Consider the following 26313-nt stretch of genomic DNA (forward strand, 5'->3'; position numbering starts at 1 on the left):
TTTGATATATTCTAACTGTTTTTTTTACCTTTAATGAATGAATTTTTATTTATTCGTAAATTAACAATGAGATTCTTCATACATGTAAAATTGGAGATGTCTAAAAATATGTGTTTTGTCCTTATCAAAAAAACTAAAAATTGACGGAAAACGCTTGTAATTAATTTCTAGGAAATTTGTTAAATGTTAAAGATTTTAAATATTGTAAGCATGTTCTTCTATATTATGGGTTGAAAGATAAGACAATTGAACGCCTCATTTACTGCCTAGTTTATCTTGGGGCTCACACTTTTCAATTACATTTTTTTATATCATTGAAAAAAGAACATTAACTTTACTGAATTCGAATTAATTATGTTAAGCTGTTGAATTATACACAAAAATTATTGAATAATAGTTCCAAAGAAACTAATGTAAAAAAAGGGATCTACATCACTAACTTGGTTAGGACTTAAAATGTAATATACTTGCCTTGATTTTAAAGCAGTTACAAAAATTTGCTACGTATGCATTACAATCAAACATTAATAGTTAAGTAAATCTTAAAAATATCATAAAACCCTTTTATAAATTGATGCTCATAACTAGATATCAAATAATATGACAATTATATATTTTCATTCTAAAATCAGACATTAGTAACAATTTTAAAGGCTCTGATGCAATACATTATTTGATAAAATATGAAGCAGGGATTTAGCAGGAAAGATAAACGGATATCTATATACATATGTAACATGTACATATTGGAGGCATTCAAATATATTATCAACATAGTGTTTATTCTTCTGTTTTACGATTGAATTAAAATATTTGGAAATTGTGAAATAGCCATTTTTCAATATTATCTTATTATTAAAGGTCTTGTGCCTTGTTGTGTAGGCCGTAGGGATGGGAATTCCGGCTCTACAGATTTTTTTTGTTACTTTAATAGACATATTACAACTACAGAGCCGTACCCACAGGGGCATCTGCAGGTGGTGGGATGGAGGGGCTGACGTACACCAAAATTTCAAAAAAAAAAAAAAAAAAATCTAATTCATTCCGAACAATATAACTTTTTCCCCTTTTTTCCAAAAAATTTAATATTTCAAATTTAATTATTTTCTAAAAAATTAAAATTTTTGGAAACAAAAAAAAGAAATAATTTTTTCCTATTTTTGCTTCAAATTTTGCTAGCCTTACGAATTTTTAAAAAGAATAAAATGCAAAAATTCTTTATTTTCTTTTTGAGGGGGTGTTAAAAGGTCACAAAAAAACTAGGGGTGGGTTGATGCATCATCGGAATTGGCCTTTTTTGAAGTATCGGAATCGGCCCAATAATGCCGATACCTATGATAACTATTTATATGGATAATACGACTTATTTGAGCTCATTCTTGGGGACAAAATTACGTTTACAAATAAATAAAATAACTGAACCAAACGACGTCTTTCAGACAAATTAAAAAAGAAAAGAGAGGGGGGGGGGCGGTACGTTGAAAGACTATACAAATTTGCAGGTTTATAGAGGAAATTTACTTGAAAGTAACGGTTTCGAAATAACCATATTTTTAATTAAGTGACTTTTTGTCTAAATATGAACAAAAAATGAAGTGGAGAACATATTTTGTGAGTCACGTTCGAATCATCAGTATCCGTCCCGAGTCTAATATTAGATACGAGCACTGGTTTATACATAATTCAATTCCTATGGCAAGCATATAAAACTCAGTTAGGAACTGTAGACAGTTTAAGACCATTTGATCTCATAATAGATAATAGCCTATTGTCAATGTCACAAGTATTTTTTTTTTTATCAGTGAGGCAGTTGAAATTAGGTCAAAGGGCGAGGAAGCTGACTTTAAATATCTAACTAAGGAGGGACGTCGAATTCCCTAATATGAGCCAACCAGAAATTAAAGGACTCCTGAGCAAGGAGAGTAATTAGCTTTTTAAAATTTTAATTTATTAACAACTAATAATGATTGATAAATTTATGTAATTTTTTTCCTATCTGTAATTAATAAAAAGTTAAAAATTAAAAAAAAGTAAACAATTTTTTGTTTATGAAATTCCTTTAGAAACAAGTCAAAAGTCAGTATCGGAATCGTTAGTAAAGACGGTATCCATACATCCCTACAAAAAAGGTCAACTTCTTCTAAATTTTTATTTTAGCGAGTGTACTAGGGTGACCTGTTAGTTCGTTCTTCTCTTGTATTTTGATTTGTTATGAGAAAGTTATGTTTGAAAAGTTTTAATCTTCAAAAAGCGTTTTTCTTACCTATATAACAATTTGAAAATAACTTTTTTTGACGACATTCTCCATTTTTAAAGGATTAAGACGTTTGAATTTGAAAGCTATGTTCTTGAATTTCAAAAGTTTAATATAAATTCCTTTTCTCAAGGGAAACATAATAGTTCCTTATTAAATCCTTATTTTTCATTTTGAAGAAAAACCAATTATAACTCAACGAATGTTTTTGGATACTCAAACGATCAGAAACACTTTGATAACTTCCATGATCTGTTTATGAAGTAAGAGAAGAAATAAAAAATTAATGTCGTAGAAAAAAAAAATTTAATATTGATGAAGGGTATCAAACTTCCATCCAAATACCATAAAGAGTATTTTTAATATTCGTTATATATACTTGAGATACTTTTGGATTAGCGTAGCTATGTATAAATTCATTTTCCAGATGGCATCCAGATTAATTATGAGTGAAGGTGTACATTATACATGGATATGCGGTCTGAAACCCTCTTTCATAGTACAATACAATGAATTCTTTATCACTTATTTAGCCTATACTTTTCTTCTAAAAGAAGCCATATTTATCATTGCAAGTAAATCGCTCAATATTAATAATTTCATAAAATATAACACTTTGGGCATGATTCGTAATAATGTGTAGTTTCCAGAAATTCAAAATTATTTTTTCTAGAGTGCTTAAAATATTCTCTTGCATTCGAAAATTAGGGATAAAATTGATTTTGATTTTAACGACCCTTCTTCCTATTTGTAAAACAAAGAAATACACAAAAATATCTTTAAACTTAGAGCATCTAAATTTCAATGTATTTATCTATTAAAATTAATCCAAAATTCCAACTCACCTTTTAAAAGAAAAAAATCCATTTTATATTTATAAAAAAAATGATCATACACTCATGAACATTGGAATTTTTTAGGATGCAAAAATATGTATTCAATGAGTAAATATATATAGACCTATTTATTTATTTTGGTCCTGGGAGTTCTGGGGTCGGATGGCTAGAGATACCGCCCTACTTTTTTGGCTTTGATGAAACGATCGATCCCAAGGCCGCCCAGTTATCCAGAACTCAACCTTATCAACTATTTCTGGTATGGAGCCGTCGAAAGAAAGACCAATGTGACCCCTCACACACATGTGGACTCCTTCAAAGCTGCCATCGACAAGGAGTGGACAGACTACTTTTTTATAAGATATTATAAAGAAGGTGTGCACCAGCTTTAGGATAAGAATCGAGGCCCTTAATGAGGCCATATTGAATGATTAGCTTCTTTACCACACTTCTCAGATTCCAAAAAAGTTTATTAAAAAATCTATAAAAATTGACACTAACTTAATTCAACATTTCCCTGACTGCAAATCTTTGCCCCCTCACTCTGTATAATAAACATTGAGGGGGGCTTCAGAAACTTTTTGGGAGCACCTAATAAGGAGCCGAGGACGTTCCTGGTCAGTAATATGCCAAAATTGAAGGAAGAACCTTTAAGTGAATTCTAAAATAACTTCAACCGTATTATGGTACACTCTGAGCACTTTTAAATTATGAATGAAACATGAATTTGTAAATTGTAATTTTTTTTTTTTTTTGTATGATTTCTAAATTCTAATCTTTGTTTTGCATAATTTATAAATTTTGATTTTGAAACGTGAAGAAGTATGTCATAAAAATCTCGAAGTGAGTTGACTTCAAAGTCAAAAAAGACAAATCATCATAATATTCAAAATATAGGTATATATATACCCATGGGCGTATGAGAGTATTTTTTTTTTTTAGGGGGGCATTCAAATATTGTCCGAATAAACCATAATATAATATGATAGTATGTTTGCGGATTAGCAAGTAAAAACGAAGATAGATACAACCTTTAGACATAAAATAAGAGTTATTCAGATATCTGAGCAACGTACCTAGGCTATGTTTCATACTGATCTTACCAGATTCATGGTATCTGGAGGTAAATTTGTTTTTTCGCTAATAAGTTGATTTTTTTATTCCCCGTCTCTCAAAGTTTTTTTTTAAGACATGATTTGTCGATTCGAAACTGCACCAATTAAAATTAAAAATCTACAAAATGAATTATTGTACGAACGGAAAAAGAGAGAACGTATGTTGAAATAGAGTTTGTTTTTTTAAAGGAAGAAGAGGATTAGTAGGTTAGTCTTAGTATGCATCTTCATTATGGTAAAAGGAGGAACATATTTCTAATTATTGTGTGATCTATGGACAAGTTTTACTAAATTATGGAGTTTTAAAGCATTAATAAAATATTTAAAAAAGTACGTCCTAATATGTAATAAATATTTATAGATCCAAGTCTTTAAAAGTGAGTGTATGAGCTACATTTTAGGGCGCTGTTTTTATTTTTTGGTTTGTCCCTTAGAATTAATTATGGTAATATGCCTTTTTAAAGTTAAAGACTTTACAACTTTCGTGTGGCAGAGCCCGCTTAAGTTAGATCTCAAGGGATCCTATATAATCTGTCCGTTTTAAATCATCCGTATATTTGTATTAATTATGTAGGTACATTTTTTTACATAGTACATAAGCGCTTGTTAAAAAATCGATAAATATCCATATATATATGCGCCTTCTGAAAATTTTTAGTTCATAAATTTAAAAAAAAAAATTATAAATAGGCAAAGCAATTTATATTTTAAAATTATTTTATTTCATTTTACCTCTCTCCTCAGTCATAAGTAGTATTGTATCGGTCCTTATTTATTCAGTCCCCTCCTTGGGACTGTCAATCATTAGGACTGATCCTTAAGACCATCGATCATTGGGACCGGTCCTTGGAATTTTTCATAAAAATATCTATGGTTTCTTAAGCCAAATAAGATATAGGAAGTATATATTAAGTTTTTACACATATCTTACAAAATATATTATTTTTTTCCTTATAATACAAAATAATACGAACATATTTTACTGTTTATTAATTTATTCTTTTATGTAACCGAATAAAAAAAAGAAAAACACCCTCATTGACGTCACGAGGGATCGATTTTACCTTCTTTAAGGACTGACTAGTTGTATTGGACTGGACTTGACTTGACTTGACTGTGGTCCTCGGTCCTAAATAAGGACCAACACAACACACTCATAACTGCCTCAATGCTAGGGTAGAAATTACTAAATGATGTCTATATACTTCCCTCGGGAACTTTGTCTCAAACACGGGTATTGTCTTCTTTGACAGGATCCAAATTTGCATGAATTATAGAATTGGATTCCCTTTCGACGATGTTCCACCAGAAATAGTCAAGCACGTTGATATCAGAAGATGAGAGAGGGCACATATTCGAACGACTATATTTTTTGGAATCTTTGAAATTTAATTGTTGAGAAAAAAAAAAAATCATATAGCTGAAAGTTACTTTTTAAATAAATTGGATAAATATTTTTGATCATAAAGTCTCATTTTGTTTGAATAGTTGGTTTTAAATTTATAGTATGAACTCAGTATTCAATTATTTTATGCTCAAATTCATTTTTTCTTGGCCACACCACTTTGTAAATTGTTTTGTACAGAGGCGTCCGTAGGATTATATTTTGAGGCAGGCTTGGTTTTTGGAATTTTTTTGAAAAAAATCCAAAAGTTAAAATTTTTTAGAGAATGATTTGAAAAAAAACTTCATATTCTGAAAAAATCAAATTTTTTGATTTTTTTTCTCAAAAATTTACAGCTGTTCATAAAAAATTAAACATCTTCGAAATAAATTTAAAAAATCCAATTATAAACTTTAAAAAAAAAAGAATTCAACCATTAATTTAAAAAAATTATGAAGTTAAACTTCAAATATTAAATTTTCAGAGAAAAATTTCAAAAATTAATTTAGTTATTGATAGAAAATTAAATTTTCTAGTAAAATCCTTAATTTGGGGTGCGGGGCACAGCCCACTTCCTGTGGTCGCCCCTGGTGTGGGCCCTGTTTTGTTGACTATTATCACTTCAACTAATTTGAATATTTTAATGCTATTTTTGATCAATTATGATGTGTCCTATTACTTTAGAAATGAACTGAGATGACTCAAACTTTGCGAATGGGAGTTTTTTTATTCCCCCCTACCTACCCCCCAAAAAAAAAAAAAAAGTATTAACAAAAAAATAGGTAGTCTAATGTATTGTGAGAATAACTCAGACAATTGCTAGCAACAACCTTTATAATACGTTCGAGTATTCAATTCCCATTTATGTTGATGCAATGCAATAAAGGTCATATTATTATTGATTACCCTCATTGGAATTCTATTCCCATATATGTCCATTAGACTGTACTGTAATGACAAAAGATGGGAATTTAGTATCGCATGATATTTTTAATTTGACATTTTCTTTTTCCAAAGTAGAAAATAACCATCAAGACCGTGTATAAAATGGTTAACGCGTTTTGATTTTGATTCATAGTTTCTTTTTGAAATGTTATCAAATAAAAAAAGAATTAAATATTCATAATACATGGAAAATATCAAACTTATACAATTTAAAAATAAAAATATACTTCAATAAAAAATAAATCAACCCTAGAAATTAAGAAATAATAATAAAGATAAGAGTTTAACTGACAGTTTTGGTAGTCAAAAATTATCAATTGATAAAATTGTATAAATGAACAACAAAAGTATATTCGACAATTGGGATAAAAAAACAAGATTTGAGTATTAAAATGAAGAGAAACGTCAAAATAAATGAACGCTATGCGCGGTACCAAAAGAGAATGTACATTTATTGACAACATTTTTGGAACTTAAATACTCAAGCCATGAATCAATTTAAAAAAATATATTCGTAAAATATATGTTTCATCTATTATTCTTAATAAAATAAAATCTCTGTAACTGGATTCAACTTATTAACTTTAAAGATGCAACGTACAAATCTTCTTTTTTTTCACCATTTTACAGATTTTCAAATCAGAACACGACCATGTGAACGCAAGATTATATTTTATGTTGAGGGTGGGGGCTTGATTTTTGGGTTTTTCTTGCAAAAAAAATCACAAAAATTAAATTTTTTCAAATTGTCCATAGCTAGAAAATTCCAATATCCATAGGATTCACAGAAAATTAATTTTTTTTCAAAGAAATTTAAAAATCCTTAGTTATCCACAAAAAACTAAGCTTTAATGGAAAAAAACAAAACAAAATAAATTATCATAACCATAGCTATTAACAGAAAATAAAATATTTTGGAAAAAAATTTCAAAAATCCATAATTTTTCAAAAAAAATAATTTATGTTTTTTAAAAAATTTCAAATATATTAATTTTTTGCTCTGCTGCAAAATTTGCTCGAATGACAAAAACAACTTATTTTTCTTTTTAAGGGGGGTGCAAAGCCCCTCCTGCCCACCCACTACGATACACCTGATGAATTACCATTTTTTTAAAAGTTTAATGTTTATTTTTTGTTTTAGTGGAATAAAATGTAAAATAAAAAATATCTGGTGATTCTAAATTCCCAAATTTCGCACACAGTCAATGTTCGTGCAATGCACTAAAGCTCTATTCTCTGTTATAATTATTGATTACCCTTATTGAAATATTATTTTTTTCCATCAAATATTTATTATAATATGTACACATGTGTTTATCAATACTTCTGGATAATGAGAACTTCTTATTCCTATCACGAGCATGGCTAACAACAATGAAAATGACATTATCATTCATAAATTACTTAAATAAGCTAAAAAATATATCAGGGACGATCCACAGTTAACAAATATTCGCTCTTTATTAGAAAGTTTAATTTTTGATTATTTTTTTCAAAAAATTCAATAATTTAATTTTTTTTCTAACAAATCCAACTATTTGAGAACAGCTGTGGAATTTCGAATTTTTATTCCAAAAAACTTAATATTTGAAATTTTAGAGGGACAAAAATTAATTTCTAGTGAAGAATTGTAAATTTTAGAATTTTTTTTGCAAAAATGTTTTATGTTTTGAGTATACTATGGATTTTTAAATGTTTGTGAATACTTGTTGTTTCTTGAAATTTTTTCATAAAAATGTAATATTTGAAATTAAAAATTTGAAATGTAATTTTTGAATTTTTTTGTCATCAAACATGTAATTATTTTGAAACTGCTATGTATTTTTGAAATTTTTCTACCAAAAATAAAATGTTTGAAATTTTTTTCCATAATACTTAATATTTAAAATTTTTATCTAAAATTTTTTATTTTTTGAGTAAAACTATGCATTTTTAATCTTTTTTTTCCAAAAAATGTAATATTTTGTGAATAAGTGTGGATTTTTGAATTTTTTTTGTAAAAATGTAATATTTGAATTTTTAATTTTTTCCAAAAAAAAATTAAAAATTTGCAATTTTTTGAAATTTTTTTCCAAAAACCAAGGCTTTAGTCAAAATGTAATCTTGTATATCTAGGGAATTGTATAAACTTACACAATGAAATATAACTATTTTTATACATTGGACTTGATATCAAAAATATTTTAAACATTTTCTATTATTTATTATTTTCTAATTATTTTGAAACAGCTATTTATTTTTGAAATTTTTTCTGAAGCGGTTGTAACCCCCTTCCAAAATTAAGGAATTTTTGCTTTTTATGAGAAAATTTAATGTTTGATATTTTTTTCCAAAAAATTACTTTTTACTATAAAATTTAATATTTGAAATTTTTGTCAAAAAAAATTAATTTTTTTTGAATGGGTATGGATTATTGAAAAATTTTTCAAAAAAATTTAATATTTGTACTTCAATTTTAGAAAATTAATTTTTTTTTCTTAACAGTTTTCGATTATTAAATTTTCTTTCTAAAACTTAAATTTATTTTTGAATAGCTGTTCATTTTTGAAATTTTTCTCCTAACAATTTAATATATGGATTATTTTTTTTTAAATAATTAAATACACTTTTTTGATAACCATTCATACCATTTTTTTAATTTTGTTCTTCTGGTAAAATCTATTAATTTGAAATGTAACAAATTTGAAATCCGAAATAAAACTATCATATTCCTAAATATTTTATTTTTATTCAGTGACAAATAAAAAAGCTAAATAATAATTACCTAAACAATAAATAATATAAAAATAAATTTAATATTTGAATGTGAATTTATTTTTTTCAAAAAATTTAAAATTTGAAATTTTTTTCCAATAATTTTATCCTTCCTCTAATTGTCTGTTGTCGGAATATGTCTTCCTCGACATATCCGATCATTTAATCATCACCATGTTTACATCATATTCATATATTTACCTCCAAACAGATAACCTATTGAAGAATGGTATTCACCGGTGGATTTTCCCTAAAAAAATTAGCATCAAAGAATAATCAAAAGTTGTTTTGTAATCTAACTAAACCCCGATTTTTCTTTATTTATTTCATACCAACTTAGAAAAATGAAGAATTTTTACACCAAAAGGTTAAAGTGAGCAATTTTTTGAGCGATTGCTTACATATCCTAAATCTACTTATCACTAATAGAAGTGTAGAACACATTTGCCAACCAGCCGAAGAAGTTCTCTGCTGATATCTAGCCACTTAAATCAAAGTCTTCATGATTGACACCCTTCAGATTATATTTAAGCCGAACTCCAGGAAAAATTACAAAAAAAGCTCAGAAAAACTTCCTGAAGTAGACACACAGCCTAAGGGAGTAATTTGTTACTTTGTTTCCAGTGCAAGTGAAATGTATATACATTCTTCGGTCCTCTTTTGGTGATTACCTTAAGTTTCCATTTGTACCTGCAGAAGAGAATCACTTTTCATCTAAATTAAAAATTATATCTCCATTGGATTCCTTAAGAAGCTCAACAACATTGATTTGATGTTTCTCCCAAAGAAATGTTTTAAATCATGAAATCATTTCACTACTTGTCCCTTTGTTACAAATTTTCTCTAATGTTCTAGATTTTTAGGAGTTCCTGAAGATAGCTGTCACGATGGCAAATTAGGAATCTACAAACATAGCTATAACTAGGTAAATTATTTATGAAATTTTCTTATCTCTGGGTCCTTTCGTTCAGATTTATCTAACATTTCTTTGGTGAGAAGTGGGATGTCCTTCATGGAAACATCATAAGTAATTTTGGCCACGGTGATGAAATAATAATATTTTTTTTTTGTTTATTTAGTAAGGTGGGCATAGGACCAGGTTTAGGCTTTGCCTTTGTATACTTTCCATAGTACAGATCTCATAGGGTTAATATATGTTTTTTGTATTTAATATTGGCTGCCTTGAACGAAAAACCATTTCTTACTGCAACAATAGGAGAGAGTGTTAAAATCAAATTCAGTTTTAGGCCTACTTTTCGAATTCAATGCCAATTTTCTGGCAAACCACAAAATATAAGCCTCGAAGTAGGAGACCTGTCTTAAAGGCCACTAAGGAGAAGATCAGGGCCCAGATCAAGATAAACCCTCTTCTGAGCATCAGAACAATTGCCAAGAAGAACAACATGGGTAAGACTACTGCTGCCAACATTGTCAAGGACATTGGGGGCAAGTCCTTGGTCCGCACCACCCGTCCCATGTTGTCCATGGCCAATATGGAGGCCAGATACATCCGATGCAAAAAGATTTTGAACAACATGAAAAGCAATGGGGACAGAATTCTCATTTTTTCCGATGAGAAAACTTTTACAGTGGATCCAGTCTTCAACCGCAAAAATGATCGCTACATTAGCCTTAATGGTTATGTGGGATCTGAGAAATATGTGTCCATGACCAAGCACCCAGCCAGCATCATGATGCTTGGAGTTGTTGTCTCAGATGGTAAAGCCATGCCTCCAGTCTTCTTCCGAGAGGGCTACAGGCTCACCTCGTAGGACTATTTCAAGGTGCTCAAGACCAAGGTGGTCCCATGGATCAGGAAAGAGTATCCTGGCAAGAGGGTGTGTTTCCAGCAGGATGGGGCACCCGCACACACAGCCAAGAACACCCAGAAGTGGTTGAAGGAGAATGTGGAATTCTGGCCTAAGGACTTCTGGCCCCCCCTCCTCCCCCGACCTGAACCCCTTGGATTTCAGCATCTGGGCGCACATTGAGAGGCAGACTTGTAAAAAAACGCCACAGCAGTACCAAAGCTCTCAAGGCCAGTATCACCAAGGCCTGGGACAAGATGGACCCCACCTACATCAAGAACATCTGCTCCTCCTTCTGTCCCCGTGTTGTGGCTGTTATGGAAGCTAAAGGCCAAATTGTTAAAACATATTATAGATTATAACCAAGCGAAGTTTTTTTATTAAAAACATTTCTCTGTATCTCTACTTTTAGTCCTTGTAGATCTTAATGAAGTTGGAAGTTAGAAATCAGCCAGTCTATATTTTGGGATATTATAAGGGTTCCTTGATGTTCAAGGAAAAAAACCAAATAAATTTAACTTACATGTGGCCCAGCATTTCACTTGTACAGCCTGGGGGCCAGGGTGTATTATAGAATATTAGAAAGGGTTCTATCCTGGACCGATTATTCATCCTTCAATAGTGTTATTGTCCGTATATAATATAAATTGCATACGATTATTTTGTCTTCCAATGAAATTAACCACAATGATATTGCTTCACAATGATATTTCCCACAACGATTTTGTCTCAAAATAATAATGTACACAACAATTTTACCATGCATCATATTATCCCCACGATTTTTTCTGCAACTGTTTTACCACAATCATTTCAAAGAATATGTGGGCATCACATTCGATAACATAACATATTATTATACCTACGAATATTATTAGTACTCTGACGACATAAAATAGGGAGTAATTTCTTTTTAACGACATTTTTTTAGGTATAACGGAACAAACAATGTTCCTTTATTGATTATACTTTTGAAAAAATAAATAGGAATAAAAAAAGTAGTGGAATGTGTCTGTATAATTTTATGGAGTACGCAAAAATTTTCTGCAAAAGATTTTATACTTTTTTTGTCCCCTCCCTCACCAATGTTTGCATTTTGTACATGATACAAATTGAAATCTGAGCACTTACTAATTCAATAATTAATAAAGGTTGAGGATTGAAAATAATTTATATTTCGATATATTAAAGCATAAACAATTAGTTACAAAACATAATAAACCTGAACACTTTAGCTTACGTACAAGTACAAGAAAAAAAAAGGACACTTGAACGTGATCAACGAATTTCCATTGACACTCTAAGCAGTTGGGCGTCTCCAACAAGTCTGAAACGTAGGAGAGGAATAAGGGATCTGTCAAGGAGGCGAAACTGGACCCGGAGGAGTTAATGAAAACAGTCCAGGCCAATTCCCTCAAGTCGATGATGGTCCATACAAGATATATCGGAGTTTCAAACCGGACTGTCCAGAGAGCTATCAAAAAGTAGGTGAAAATAGCCTTGTGAGGGGAGAGTTCACTTTTGACACCAGTTATCAAAGAAACTCATCTCCTCCGTTGAATTAGGAAAAATAACATTAAATAATAAATGACGTTATCCGTCCTGTCATAAAATTTTTAAATGTTGCATAGGAACAAGAAAACACCAAGACCATTGATTTCCTCAAACTAACATTAATAGACTACTTTATTTTAAGGCTTTATCCAAGAGTAGAGTTGACAAGTTTGTAATAAAAAAACTACGTTTAAAAATTGGAAAGGGAAAAAGGATTGTCTTTCTTCTACTTTGTCTTTCTCATTTAATCGGTCGGAGTGGTGTTAACTTCACCCTCTGAAGTAAGCATTATACCTATATTTGGTGTAAATTGTTTTAAAAATGGATGAAAATATAAATATATATGAATTCAAATATAATTAGTGACTTCTAATTTGAATCAATGTTACTTTTGAAGAACTTTTTTTAGGACGAATTGCAAGATTTTGTGCAAACAATAAATCAAATCAACTCACTGAGTACTAAATACTCAAATTTATCTTATGGCTGCATAATGAAATGCTCCCATTTCCTAATAGAACATCATTTTAGATAGAAAGAAGCAAGAATTAATATTATTATAAATACCCAAAATACGAATATAAAAGTACAAAAATAATTTTAAAAAATCGGCCTACAATGTTGGTGTATGAAAATGTTCTGTATAATTTCAAACAAATCATTCATTATTTGCAATTGACATCAGGCCAAAAAAAAATCCAAAAATTAAAACTTTTTGGAAAAAAATTTCAATAATATAAATGTCAAATATAAAATGTGTTAAAAAAAAAATTCAAAAATCAACAGCTTTTCGCGGAAAATTCAATTTTTTGAAAGACAATTTCCAATATCCATAGTTATTCTTCAAATATTAAATTTTTGACCTGTTGTATAATTTGCCCGAATGACAAGAAAGTTTTTAGTAAAAGGCAAGAATTCCTTTGTTCCTTTATTTAGAGCCCTTCCAGCCCACCTCATACGGATACCTCCATAGTCGGGAAGAATAGGTTAGTTCTACGAACTATTTTGGTGTTTTTTTTTCTTGGTTTTTTTTAGTTAAGTTTGCAAGACACCAATAAGGTAGCAACGTGTAGGTTTATAGCTTTCGGGTAGGACTAATTTATAGGAGCACTAATACCATGTAAATTAACAACAAATATTGTTTGCTTAATTTAGACTCACAAGGATATAAGCTCTATTTGCATTTCTAAACATAATCTATGCAATCGACACATTGAATTGTATTGTATTTTATGTCAACGTAAGCGGGCTGGAGGGTCTATGGTCCCCCAAAATTAAGGAATTTTTGCAATTTACAAGAAAATTTAATTTAAATTAATTTTTTTATAAAAAAATTAAATTTTTCTGAATAGCAATGTATTTTTAAAATGTTTTTACTATAAATTTGATTTTCAAAACTTTTTAAATATTTGAAATTCAATATTAGAAATTTTTTGCCTGCCACCGTGGATTTTTGAAATTATTTTCAAAAAATTTAGTATTCGAAATTTATTTTCCAGAAATTAAACTTTTTTCTGAACAGCTGTGGACTTTTTAATTTTTTGTTCCAAAAAAATTTAATTTCGGAGAATAACTTTGGATTTTGGATTTTTTTTTCCGAAAGATTGAATTTTTTGTGAATAACTGTGGATTTTTGAAATTTTTTTCGAATACATTTTATATTTGAAATTTTGTTTATTGAACCTTTTTTTCGAAAAAATTAATTTTCCAAATTTTTTTCACAAAAAGTTTTAATTTTGTATTTTTTTAAATATTCCAGAAACCAACCCCCTCCCAAAATATAAATCTGTGGACGCTCTTGAGTAATTTAAATTTTTATAAAATTACTTTTTAATATAGCTTGTATAAGAATAACAACTTCTTATATTAATATGAATACTTCCCTAAAAGTACTGTGCAGTAGATGGAATGCCCTTATGAATAAATGAATAACTAAAAAAGTATAATAAATACCCCACCTGAGGAAAAAAAGCAGCATTGACCTAGAAGAACTATTGTAAGAAAGAAAAAGAAATACTAGATTGCTTTTGTAGACCATGTGTGGGTTTTTATATAGAAATAAAATTATTACACTTTATTTACAGCTTTCAATTTAAATAAGGCTTAAAATATAGGATGTTCCAATTTAAACTTTAATATATTTTATTCAATGACAGATTCTACTACTTCAAATTTATTGAAGGGCTTTTAAGTATGTGTAATAATAAATGACTATCATTAATTATATAATATGTACAATGCATAATACCTAATACGTTGCATACTTTTAATATCTTAGTAACAAGCAAACATTTTTATTTATATAAAGTCCGTAGTAGTTTAACAATATAATTTAAATATATACATATATTTCTTAGAATGTCTAAGTACAAGATCTGCCTTAAATTGTTATCAATATAATTACACATTTCATTGTATACCGAGTGGTCCATTGAAATCTAAACACTTGCCAAATCAATAATAAATTAAGATTAATGATTGAAATTAATTTATATTTCGATATATTAAAGCTTAATTTATTAGTTACAAAACACAATAAACCGTTGTTTTCTAGCCTTCCAACAAGTCGAGGAAATGATACTTGAACGTGATATACGAATTTCCATTCGTACACTCCAATCAGTTAGCATCTCCAGGAGAACCGTCTACCACATCGGTAGTCCGAAACGTTGGTCCATGCGGGCCCATGTAAGAGATCTTGGGGTTTCAAACTAAACTATGCATAGAGCTATCAAAAAAGTTTTTATTCATGAATATTCCATTTATTATTTAAAAGATTTGCTTCACCCAAGATTTTTGTTCCTTTTTGTATGAATGTGTGGTCCAAGCTAATAGGGATTTTATTGATTGAATGTCAAATATATATTATAATGTAGATTTTTGTGAAAATTTTAATAAAATCCGTTAAGAAATAAAGTCACAGCAACGTTTATTTTGTCTTATCTCAGCTTGCGAACGTTTAGATAAAGTACAATTCAAATATTTAATTTGTACAAAAGCCAAAGGAAAATAAGTCATAATAAAAAGAAAAGGTTTTCAAAATGCTAACCCCCAATCATCAAAAACAACTCATATTTCGGCAGTTGATTTAATATTTTTCTTACTCTAGTTATTTTTCTGAACGTAGAACGACTTCCCTTTTATTAAATGAAGCAATTTTAGGGATGGGTCGAAGTAGGATTTATTATAAAAACAACATCATTAAAAATTGATTAGGTGCAGCTTTTGCTAACCCTCCGTTTTCTAATACTACGACCCTGTGAAAAATAAATCCACAGTGGTGAAAAGACTTGGCTAACTCTCATAATATCATTTCATATTTTTTCTTTTTATATAAAACGATGAGATATACGATCATTGACATCTAAAACAATTTAAATGAGGAAAATTCAACTGAATGGTATTTATAAAGCCTCATAAAAGCTTTTTGGGATCTCAAAAAAGTATTGGGACACCACTTTAATTAAACAGCCTATTATTGAATCAACTCGATGTATATACAAAAACTTGCTTTAGTCATGTTTATTCCGGGCGTCTTACTTTTTGAAATTTGTGGGCTAATATCAAAAATTAAATTTCTTAGATAAAAATTTCAAATTTAAAACTTTTTGAATTTTTTTTAAAATAATAAATGTTTGGCTGTCCACAAAACAATAAACTTTTTTGAATTTTTTTCAAAAATCTACTGTTTTTTACAATAAAGTAATTTTTTTCCCAAAATATTTAATTAATCTACAGCTGTTCACAAAGAAATATTTTTTTAAGAAAAAAATTACAAAAAGTCACAGTTGCTCAAAAAAATTAAAAATCCCCACTTGTTTTAAAAATATTAAAATTTTTGGAAAAAAAATCAAAGATTCACATTTGTTAACAAAAAAAAAAAATCAAAAATTCAGAGCTTTTCTCAAAAAAATTCAAAAACCTACTGTTCACAAAAAATTAAAAAAAGTACAGATGTTTATTAAAAAATTTTAAAAATCAAAGATCCACAACTGTTTTCGTAAAATTATGTTTTTTTTTGAAAAAAAATTGAAAAATTAATTTTTTTTCTAAAAAGCAGAAAATATTACATCCAGGGAGGTGGGCTACAACTTTCCAGCTTACCCCTCTGCAGACGCCCCTGGATGTAGTTACATAAATTATTTAAAATATCTGAGCATTATACTTTACTTTTTAGAACTTACTCTCAAATATATTTTTTCTTGTCATGTACTTGACACGCAAGGGACATGTTTTTATAAAGTAGTACTCTTTAATGGTAAATAAACGTGCTCCATGAAGCAGTAAGTAAGTAATACATATGAATATTAATGGAAATAGAAATGTTTTGAATATGTTTAATGTCTTCCAACCATTACAAGAATTGTCAGACAGAAGGGAGTCATTTCTAAGTCTTAGGTCACTATAGGGGATTTTATTGACTATCACTATTGATAATGTAGTATCTATATATACGAATTTTTAAACCACTTAAAATCGTGAGCGCGCTCTCAGGGATGAAGAGGTGACTCTTGCTTCCCATCAGTGACCTCATTCATCTATGGGATGACCATATTCTTGAGGACGCCCTTATAGACTTCCTCACCTTCTGGCCCTTTTGGAAGAAATGGGAGGGTCCCTCTATACTGATGACCACAATAAACGAAGCCTGATTCTTTGTTTTCATGACTGGTTGCACCTCATATGGTTCTAGACAAATCTACCTATCGTTTTTACGGTTATGCATGCTGCCAATGTTGAAGATTTTCTAGTAAACAAAAAAAAACCACTGTTACCTTCTTTGCTCTTCATTTGTTTAATAAGAATCTTGTCTTTACTCATTCTGTCTGTCTTGTTCTGCTCTGTTAGCAGATGCTTTGAGGCTTTGACCCTAGACAAGTAAACCAGGTCGATCTTGATGGCATTTTTGATGGGCACATTGCTTATATTGGGTCCATGGCCAGCCTAGTGATTGACATGTCTAGATGAGTGTCAATTGATCGATTCAAACAAGCTATGAACCTTTCAGTGCGGATTTTATCATATCTTTTTGAATAAGGTGCTCTCTCAGTCTTTCACTCTTGATTCTAAGGCCTAAATCAGGTCCTACACTGTTGGTTTTTTGAATATTTGAAGAAGGAAATTATCTCTTGTATGGAATGTCCCGCGTGGTGAGTTTCGATAATATTAATTCTTCTGACTTTTTCCGTCCTTTGACGACGAATAACAAAAACAAAAAAGAAAATGCAAATAAATTCGACAGCTAACACATAAAGCTTGTCGTAAATTTTGAAATTTTAATGACATACCCTCTACATGTCTCAAAATTCGCTGTTAAACTTATTCTGGATTTATGTTTTTTACTCTGTAAGCTTGTAGACAAATGTTTTTTAACCTAAATAAGTTGAGTATAAGTAAATCTAAAGCTGTTTTAACCAGTACTGGATCTTCATTCATTTCAGAAATCCAGAATTCGTCAAGGATTTTAGAATCAAACCCGTTTATTAGTGTTGGGACAAATGAAGTAAAATCTCACTTTAAGCGTTCTGTCTCAAAAAAAAAAAAAAAAAAATCGTAATTTTTTTTTTTTAATAAGCGTATCATGTGAGTCATGTGACTAATGATTAGCTGTGCCGGTAAAAGGGATGTTTTTTTTGTAGTACTATCTTCTGGGAAATACTTTTTAAAATGATCCATAAGAGGCTTATAAAAAATATGTAAATTCATCATTATTTAAGTTATGATGCCACAAACTAAATTATAATCTTCTTTGTACGAAATCATGGTGTGGCCCCTCCCTTGTTTCCCACGACTCCCACTTTGGGAACCACTGTCCTTGTGATGCGTAAGTTTGATTACATATTAGTTTAATATATTTAATTAAAATTTAAGAGTTAACTTAGAAAATTCCACATAAACCTTTTCACTTTTAATGAAATTATCTTTTAAATCATACTTTTTTAAGCGTGACGTAACTTTTTCAAAAAGAACCTTTCATAATTTAAGTGACAAATTGATGCAAAATGGCAGAACTGGTAACCATCAAGCGTTACGTTCATTGCTAGTTTCCAAAAAAAAATGTTGCCTTATATAATTCAGGGTTAAATATGTACCAAATTCAGTGAGTGGCATGGAAAGATATGGAAACCGAGTGGATTTGGTTGTGTTTATAGCCTATTGTGAGAGACTTGACAGCTCTAGAAAGGGGCACTTGTTTAGTAAGAAATATGACATTATTCGTGGGGAAAAAATATGACTGCAAAGGTAAGGCTGTCCAGCCAGTGGCCTGCGGGACACATTGTGTCATGCTTCATGTTTAAGTACGGCCCACTACACACATTCCCACTTCAACTAGTATTTTTTTAGCAAAATTGTCACAACATCATCAATGCGTGTAGAACGCAAATTTAGAAATGAGAAAATAGGGCTTAAATTTGCCCTAAATATGCATTTAATAGTTTTGTTTTATAAAGCCATTTTTCATGAAATTTAATTTAATAGGCTCTGTAGCCCAATGAAATATTTCAAGTGGCAATGCTGCCCATTAAATTAAAAGGTTAGGCCTCCCTGTACTAAAGGATAGACGAGCTTTTTTTTGTTGGAACTACAGGTTGAAAATATCTGATCTGGCTGAAAGTTGGTGTGTTCTTCTAAGAGATGCTACTAACTAAATATAATCTCGATACGTATCAGTAGTGCCATCTCGTAGACTTTGCACGGACTTTTCAAAGGTCCCTCGTATGTTTACTAAGCCCTCAGACTAATGGAAAACCATTAAAACAGTATCTTTTAACTACATGATACTATAAGCATATATCATGATTTGTATGTAGATTTGGAATGAACTAAATATTTACTTGAGATCGATTGAATATAAACATCCAAATAGTTGGCATTTTTCCAAATATTTTCGTTCAAAGCTCCTGTAAATTTTAAATTATAATTATGTTTATAGAGGGTGCTACTTTATGGAATTATTTGATGAGCTAGATTTGTATTGCACACGTCTTGTTTCAATTGCTGTATAAATTTTTATATATTAGGGAATGTCTAAATAAAAATGATACCAACCATTTTGTAAGCTATAGAAAAATTTGTAGATGTCTCCTTTCATGTTAAAAGAAAAAATTCCATCTTTGTGTTTTATAAATAGATATAGTCTGAGTTAAATACAAAATATGAATATTGTTAGAACTGGAGCTTACCATAAGTTATGTAATTATTTAAAGTTACTAAATTTTCACAAGATTTGTAATGTGTATAACCTTTCAAATCTTTAAAATGGCATTATATAGAAATAAATTGCCAAAGAATTCGATTATACACTCAGGGACAACACGATTTTAATTGTTAAAATCGTCACCAAAATTTTGAAAGTTTTGTAATATTCCTTGACGTCTATACCCAATGGTCCATGAAAATTTGATCACTTTGAATGTTAACTTCAACAAGATATAATTTATTAATTAATAATAGAATTTCAACAAAAGTAATATTATAAATAGATGCGTGTCTGAGTTCTCCTAATAATTGATGTAGCTACCCTCAGTGACAATGATGGCTTCTAGGCGGTTGCAGAAGGCCTGGCACCCGTTTCAGATGTGTTCCTCTGTCATGGCGTCCCATTCCTGGCTCACAGTGGCTCACGAGGGGAACTGACATCAGAGTTGTAAAGGGGTACAAAGTGTCAAAAAAGAACTCAAAAGAGACTTGCAAACGGCCTCTTGACCCTCTCAAGCATCTTTCCTCAGATTTTTTTGATATCTCTCCAGAGTCTAGTGTGAAACCCCGAGATTTCTTTCATAACCCTAATGACTCTAATATAGAATTTAAATTCATTTGTGTATAAATAATACTTTTTTCAATGACTTTTTTTTTTCATCTTTAAAACTTTTTATACAATTTATCTCCATTCATGAGAATGGATCCATTGATTTCAAATTATTACTTTTTTTCATACATCTGGATTAGTCCAAGAGCCGGCCATGGATGATTTCACCCCATAAAGTAAAAACGATTTGACCCTCTAAAATTACTTATGCCACATATAGTATTTTCATTCATGCACTCCAAGCAGTTGGGCGTATACAGGACCGCCGTCTACGACGTCCGCAAGTACAAAATTTAGGAGAGGAAGAAGGACTCTGTCAAAAAGGCCCACCTGGATATGGAGGAGGGAAAGAAGACAGCCCAGGTCAATCTTCTCAAGTACTTCAGAGCCCATGCAAGAGATCAAAGGCTTTTACACCAGACTTTCCTGAGAGCTATAAAAAAAGTGGCTAGAAGAAGCTTTATGAAATAAACCTATCTCATCCGTTGTAAGATTATTTTTTAACTCTTTTTGATACTTTTGACCCCCCTCCTACAGTCTTGATGTCAACCCCTTTGACTACGCCTTTTGGGTGCATATTTAGGAGAAGGCATGAGGTATTATATCATCCAAACACCGAGGTCCTAAAAGCCACTGTCAGCCAGCACTGGTACGCCATGACAGAGGACTACATCAGCAGGGGACGAAATGGGGTAGAAAGAGCCTTGTGAAGGTGGAGAGGCCAATTTTTGACACCAGCAACGAAAGAACCCCGTCCTTCCGTTGCAAAACTCTTTTGCATGAGTTTTTTTGAATTCTTTTTTGTCACTTTTACCCTTCTTAAAGCCCTTATTCCGAACCCCCTCGACCAAATCTTTTAGGTGCATGTTGATGGGAAGGCCTCCAGTGTCTGTTATTCAAAACACCGAGGCCCTAAAAGCCACAGTCAGCCAGGACTGGGACGTTATTACTGAGGACTAAATCTGCTGGAGGTGGTTGTCCATCCAACTCCGCATGGAATCCACAATTGCCGGGAAGGACAGCTACATTAATAATTAAGAGAGCTCAGATACACATGTACTTATAGTATTAATTTTGTTGAAATTATGTATTTAATTAATTCATTATATCCTGTTGAAGTTTAAAACTCAAAGGGTTGAGATTCTAATGGACCACTTATGTAATGTCAAACTAATTATTTTCTGACAATAGTTGGACACTCAATATTTGTTTAATGCAGATACTTCAAATAACAATTTTAAGCTGTAGTACCACTTGTGTTTTCTCTTGACCATAGCCTATCAAGTTTCTTCATTAACCTGACATATTGCATTTCTAAAATATTCATTTATAGGAGCTAACAGAATATAATAGCACATAAATAAAAATGGAAGTATGCTGTAGTCAAATATGATGAATTAGGCTGCATCTGGGTGGTAACAAAAAATTACACTAATTTAATTTTCAATCTGTCAATTTGAATTCTTTCCTTTTTTTTTCTTCTTCTTTTTTTAACGATATTCAATATTTTGCATTTATTTTTGATAAAACATTCACTGGCAAAAAGGAAATTGTGCAAAAATATTGTAGGTTTTAGGAGGGAAACCCCATTTCCAGTATGTTATGATGAAAACTGGAAAATCCCCTTTAACTTGTATTGTGAGGATTTTTGATTCTTAATCCCATATTGGGGATTTTAGTTTTTTTTATGGAAGGTCAGACTTTGTACACAAGTCCTACTTAAGTTTAATTCAACTACGACTTCTGACTCAATTGTGCTCAAAGCAAAAACTATACATAGATCATATGTACCAGAATAGACACGGCCTGCTTTTTTATACAATCTCAACCTCGATTGACAAAAAGGTAAAGGAAAATTTTCAAGAAAACTTATGACAATTTGTGTTCTGTCTTTTATTTTTTATTTTTTTTTATTTTTTGAATTGATAATTATTATTTAGATAATAATTCTTAATTATTAATACATTAAATTTATAATGTTATCAATGACTGACTATGAAATTAAACATATTTTCAACCAAAAAGAGACGTCTGCCGGGGGTTGTGGCTCTTCTCCCAATATAAAAGAATTTTTTGGGTTAGGTTGAAATTTTTTAGGGGAAATAGGGTGAACAATTTTTTTTTAAAGATATATTTAATTAAAAAAAAAAGGATGGGAAAATAATCGCGCAGGTAAAAAACTTTATATTTGAAATTTTTTGTTACTAGTTGTGAATTTTTGATATTTTTTTTAGAAAAAATCTAATATTTGAATTTTTTTCCAAAAAGTTTCATTTTCTGTTAATAGCTATAATTTTTTTAATTTTTTTCCAAAAAATTTAATATTACAAAATATTTTTTTATTAAATGTATATTTTAATTTTTTCCCAAAAAATTTAATTTTTTGTGAATTGCTGTGGATTTTCGAAATTTCTTTCAAAAAATTTATTATTTGATTTTTTTTTGTCAATAAGTACGGATTTTTGAAATTTATTTCAAAAAAAATTTAATTTTTGTATTTTTTTTTTCTAATTCCAAAAACTAAGCTCCCCCCATCCACTTATAAAAAAATATATATATAATTCTCTGAATGCTCCTACAAAAGCCATTGATTTTAATATATAAATCCAAATCGTATGTGACACCTTTTTTGAATTCATAATAAGTAGATTCAGCTGCTTTTAATCATGCAAGAGTCAACTAATGGAAACTAATGAAAACAGTTGAACGAAAAATTCACTACGTCTTTGTTGATTTATAAAAGAGAGCCGTGAGAAAGGTCAGGCAGTATTCTATCGTTCCTGTTCAAGGACCAAAGACTTGACGATCTTTAAAAAAATTATATCGCTATATTGATACGTAATTGTTATCTCCCATCTCTGAGCTGAGGGGGGATATGTTGAATGAGGGGATCACAAGTTTTCCAAGTGAGGGTTCTTAGGATTGATTGATTTATGCTGATCGGTCGGTAGTTTATTCACCATGATACGTCAGTCATGGAGGAGTACACACACTATTAATAAGATAACTTACTATTGCCTTATTGATCACGTGTTCACCTTGTCGAGGTTACATGACCAGTGATGAAAATCCGATGATTTTTTTTAGTTGGTTCATTTTTAGCAATTGGCAATCTGAAGAATGTATTTTCCTTTTCCTTAGTAGCTGTCATTATTATTCCATACCTGAGTAGTGAGCATCCCTTCCTAAACTAATTCAATTATATTCAAAACCTGACTGAGTATTCGTGTGTCCTCATAAAAGACGGAACGTAACCCTGAGGATATGTTGCAGAGTTATAGTTCTAAGTCCTTGTTAGACTCAGACTAGAATTGGGGATCGACATCGGAGTAATTTTAGGAAATGTCCTTGTTTATATCCTTTTCTCCTTCCTCTCTTGTCACTGCTGATTCTAGCTGATCTAAAGAAACGTCATGAGTCTCCTCTAAAAAATTCTTCAAATTGTCAGGGTTACCATACTAATTTTCGGTTTCTTTTTTTTAACATGCCCATTAAACACAGGATTTTCATTATTAAATATAAGTCTCGCCCCCGCCTTCTCCTCGCACTCTTAAAAAGTACATCTTTTTTTTATAAGTTACTGTGTATGTATTTTCGATTTTAAATGTTAAGGCGTATCAAGGACGACTTACAGAGTAATAATGTATTTTCTATAATCTTGTTACTAATATATATATTATTCTATTACGTCTTTTACTCATTCAATATATTGAAATAAATAATTTTATGCTTGGTGTCTTCTCTATCCAACTACAAAAGTGTAGAACTTGAATTCGCTTATAAAGTTCAAAAGTGATTTTTCTCTTGTAAAAATGAAACTTATTCTTTTCTATAGAAGACTTTTGCAATTTAATTGTATATAATCTACTTTATATAATACAAAAAAAGTTATGTGACGTCTTTTAAATTATATTTGTACATAATTCATGCTTTAGTAAGTGTAAACTTTTAACAGGCTTTTTGAAATTGGCATTTAAGACACAAATAATACATAGCTAACTATATAAACGAAGACAAATGCTACTCAAAAATAGAAATTAAGGGCCTTGGTAAAGTTTTTTTTTCCTGTATCCTTATTTATATTTATGCTATATTTACTATGCTTTTCAGTAATTTATGTTTGTTGTAAATAAATTTTTTGTTGTATAACATCCTTCATTTAAATATTGTTATATGTACTATATGTGAATTGGATATACAGGTGTGCGCGTCTAAAACTGAACACTCCTTTAAATTTTATGTCTTGAGGGCTTGACGAGGGGTTCTCTTGTAGACCTTAAGGGCAAGATTTTTCTTAACTAGTCGGTCCATGGTCCTTCTGCTGACGTTGAACTACTTGGAGAGGCCGCTGACCTTGCCTCTCTTGTCCTCGACAGACTTTTTCACGGCAGCAACCATTTGTTCGGACCTTCGAGGCTTTGTCTTTAGATCTTGCGGTCGCCTCAAGAGTCCCTTTGGTTATCACGCTGTAAACGGTGGTGCGGCTGCAGTTCAGAACCTTGGCAATTTCAGTGGGAGTTTTTCCTCGCGCGTAAAGTTCCGAAATTTGTGACTAGACGTCTCTCCATATTATCTGCTGTTGTTTCACTGTTGCTATTTAGATTTTGCTGGAGTTTTGTTTATAACTAGTCAAGACCCTTGTCTCGAAGTATAAACCAGTTTCAACTCAATAAAATCACGAATGTGTGCATGGCGTAAAATTTAAAGGAGTGTTCAGTTTTAGACGTGCACACCTGTATTTATGTATAATTGGAATTAAACAAAAATCAAAATATTAGTCTTAATTACATAGACTGATAAGTTATTGTTATTCTTCATATTGGGAAAAATATATCAATAATAAGTTTACTTTGATTGCTTCTCAATAAAAAAGCTGTATTAAGGCCTGGTTTTACATTGAGTGGGAACTTAAACAAAGATAAAATCCAGGCTCCTCTATTTTACATAAAAGTGCAAGGCCTAGGGCAGTTGCTGTAGTAATTGTTTTTAAAAAAATAAACAAATTCTTTTCGTTAATTCAAATAAAGGTATTACTATATAAAGTCAGAAATTTATTCGTTTTCAGATTTATTTGGGCTTAAAACCTTTATCATTCTCAATTCTATTTGTTACTCAAATAAAAAATGTCTTATATGAAACTACTTATCAATATGATTAGACTTAACCCCCACAAAAAATAACTAATCTTTTTTAACTGTATACTTTTTGATAGACTAAAAGTCAACTTTTTAGGAAAATTAAAACAAAAAATTTCAATCGAGTCTCGGGAATCAAAAAAAATATTTTTCAGAGCTGAAATTTTGCATGCTATTTTTTAATAGTACATTTCAACTTTTTATTACTAGTCATTCATCAATTTCCCCCAAAAAAGTAGTTTTACCCCCCTAAAATGGCCGCCCTCCTGTACATTATACAAGTCGTAGTGAACTTTTTTGTTAAAATATGCAGATAAATCAATAAATAAGGATTATAAGACGTGTATCGCTGCTTATCAATGTAAAAAAAAAAAAAAAACTGATAGGGAATTACAAACGAAGTATATCATATTACATACAATGACTGATAGTATGCAAATATTTCTTGCAGTTGCGAAAAATATTTATGTTCTATAAATGTACAGGGTTCTTCAAGTAAAATATATATTTTTTTATTTTGATATGTTTCACATTTTTTCGAGATCTTCAAGATGTGAGTAGCTAACAAATCCTTTTTTTTAATTCATCAAAATATGGCGTATGCCCTACCTTATCAGTCTTAAAGATTTTTCAAATGCTATTTTAGATCATTTTTGGGTAGTTTTTGAACAAAAACTAAGGATGAATTACTTGATTGAATATCAAAAAAGACATAAAA

At 30.2% G+C, this 26313-nt stretch overlaps 1 long non-coding RNA gene across 1 annotated transcript; it reads right to left on the bottom strand.

Moving 5' to 3' along the window:
* Window positions 1–15121: 15121 nt before the first annotated feature.
* LOC139907161 (uncharacterized) lies at window positions 15122–15577 on the bottom strand. Its single transcript, XR_011783578.1, has 2 exons — window positions 15438–15577; window positions 15122–15378 (listed from the first exon to the last, which is right to left on the bottom strand). It is a non-coding gene; the product is annotated as an uncharacterized lncRNA (long non-coding RNA).
* Between the last annotated feature and the right edge of the window lie 10736 nt (window positions 15578–26313).

Source organism: Lepeophtheirus salmonis, chromosome 1 (assembly GCF_016086655.4).
Source record: "Lepeophtheirus salmonis chromosome 1, UVic_Lsal_1.4, whole genome shotgun sequence".
Taxonomy (NCBI): Eukaryota; Metazoa; Arthropoda; class Copepoda; order Siphonostomatoida; family Caligidae; genus Lepeophtheirus; species Lepeophtheirus salmonis.